The sequence below is a fragment of the Neltuma alba genome, unplaced genomic scaffold (assembly GCF_004799145.2).
Source record: "Neltuma alba isolate B1F8T4 unplaced genomic scaffold, ASM479914v2 tig00010339_pilon, whole genome shotgun sequence".
Taxonomy (NCBI): Eukaryota; Viridiplantae; Streptophyta; class Magnoliopsida; order Fabales; family Fabaceae; genus Neltuma; species Neltuma alba.
The window spans coordinates 15,147-17,649 of record NW_021635249.1 but is presented as its reverse complement, the minus strand read 5'-3'; the positions used below and the strand labels follow the sequence as shown (position 1 = coordinate 17,649).

The 2,503-nt window shown below is 32.8% G+C and overlaps 1 long non-coding RNA gene across 1 annotated transcript; it reads right to left on the bottom strand.

The window, feature by feature from the left end:
• Positions 1 to 389: 389 nt before the first annotated feature.
• LOC114755766 (uncharacterized) lies at positions 390 to 1,100 on the bottom strand. The gene is made up of 3 exons (XR_003741356.1): positions 1,087 to 1,100; positions 617 to 869; positions 390 to 500 (listed from the first exon to the last, which is right to left on the bottom strand). It is a non-coding gene; the product is annotated as an uncharacterized LOC114755766 (long non-coding RNA).
• Positions 1,101 to 2,503: the final 1,403 nt, after the last annotated feature.

The following is a 2,503-nucleotide window of genomic DNA, read 5'->3' as shown; positions in this document are numbered from 1 at the left end:
AATGATTTAAACCATTATAAAAACAATTGCTAACATTTATAGGTAATCAATAATAAGTCTTCTTCAACTTTCAACTTCGTAAACATTATCTCTAGCTTCTGTAACTATCCCTTAATTAGTGCTTGATACTCAAGCTCTTGACAGTATCCTTTAACTATATATTTGTAGTTCTCACAATCATTATTCCAAACCTTTCTTTTCAGGATCAAAATCATAATCTTATCAACTTATATGCTTAATCGTTCAACATCAGTCAGTGAGCTTCACGTCATCATTCTAAAGTCTCTCTACTTGATTGAATCATTTAAGCAATTATTTGTCATTGAGAAGTATTCAGCAACAACTTTGAATTGGGTTGCCACCGCAACAATTTAGACCCAAAGTCTCCCTTAATCATACGCAACCCTACAAATATGTGTGTGTGTTCCGCGCGCGGGTTTTCACCACATGGATCAATAGGTCTCTCATTGTTTTCAGCTTCAAAAATTGATACCCCTAACCTTCATCACCAAATAAATCAGAAAATATATGTTTATACACATATCACAGCACACGAACATCTATATATCTCAAAGCATCATGTTCTTCTATTATTCAAATTCCCATTTCAACTTACACCGTATAATTGCAGCTTCACGTAGCAGAACAGGGTTGGGATTCGAAGACACTTCTATAACCAACTTCATCAAGCAACAAAGTGTGTATATATCTATATCAGCCTTGGGCCAAACGGATTCGAACAGCAGCAGCAAGCCAGATTCAATCCTCATGAGAGTCATATATTAAGCATCAAAACAACCATAAATCACTGATTCTATATTAAACTTGAGCACTTTCGTTTCCTTAGTCTTAATCTCCGGGAATCTGACCTACACAATTCAGAGCAACAAACCCTCAGATTGGAAAATCACAAAACGGAGTTAATCGATCACATGTCAACCAAATATTAACTTAATCTAACTCCATTACAATTTCAGGCCCCTAATCACAGCTTTTTCACATCTCAACTTAGAAACCAGTCATCCTCTCACCCCAGAAATACTCCAATCAAAGAAATCAGAGATGGAGAAAGGCTTAAGGATCTACCTTGGTTCAAAAACCCGATTCGCACGTGACTGGCTCTCCGTCAAAACTTCCTCTGCTTCGATCTCCCTCTCACTCTCAGCGTTTACTCCCTCTCGGGTCTCCCCCTTTGTTTCGTTGACGCTGGCTTGCCTTTCCTCTAAGGGCCTGTTTGGTTTGATGGGAGGGAAGGGGAGGGAGGGAGGAAGGTAGTAGGGGAGGGGAGGGAAGGTTTTCATCCTACTTGTTTTGGTTTGATTAAAAGAGGGGAGGGGAGGGTATTTAATGATCCCTTTTTGGTTCAAGGAGGGGAGGGGAGGGATAGTAATAATCAATTTACCATTTGACCCTTATATATTAGTTTTAATGTGTTTTTTTGATGTATTAAAATTATAAATTAATTTACATCTTAATTTAAATTATATAATTTAATCAAATTCAGTCTTATCATGTTAATATGGTGTATTAAAAATTGGTACAGTAATTTTTCATTCTAATTAATATAATAATATATTTTAAAATAATCAAATTAACAATTTTATATGCTCTAAGAAAATGAAATTTATTTTTTTTAGCTATCTTTTTTCCAGCTTTAAAATATATTTAAAAAAATATATTATAAAAAACAATTAATTTTTATAATTATTATACATTTTTTTCATTAAATAATTTTTATAATATTTTTTTAATTATATAATGTATATATTTTTTTATTTTTTTTACTTAGGAAATCTATTTTTTATTTGAAATAAATATTATAATAATATATTTTATGGGTAGAAGTGGAATATTAAAAAATCATAAGGGCATACTAATGGTCTAATTTTGGCTCCCCTCCAAAACCCCCAATTGGAGGGTAGCCAAAATGGGAGAGGGAGGGGAGGAAGAGGGGACATTTTAGCTCCCCTCCCCTCCAAAATTTTTACCAAATGAGGGGAGGGGCTCATTTTCCCTCCCCTCCCCTCCCCTCCCCTCCAACCAAACACACCCTAACCTCTTGCTGATTGGTCGAGGTAAAATAAAAGGAGCGAAGAAATTTTTTTAATAATCTCGATTTAAAAAATTAAAAGTGTTTTATTAATTTTTATTATTTTTACTAAAATTTTAAACCCATATTTTTTAAACTTTTTTAAATAGAGTTTACTAAAAATTTTTTCCTCCTCCCCCTCCCTTCCATTTCTCTCGTACCAAAAAATACCTTAGGGACAGTTGGTAGAACAACTGGTTAGAATGCAAACACGGAGGCAAAATTTCGAAGTGATTGGTAAACACTGGAATATAAAATAGGTTGATGAGAAATTTAATATTTGGTTAGGTGAAAATAGGTTTAAAAAATTGTGTAAATTTACAATATTACCTTTAATGAAAGAATATAATATTACTAAATAAAAATGCTTTTACCCTTAATATATTAATATTATCATTAAAAATCAATAATTAA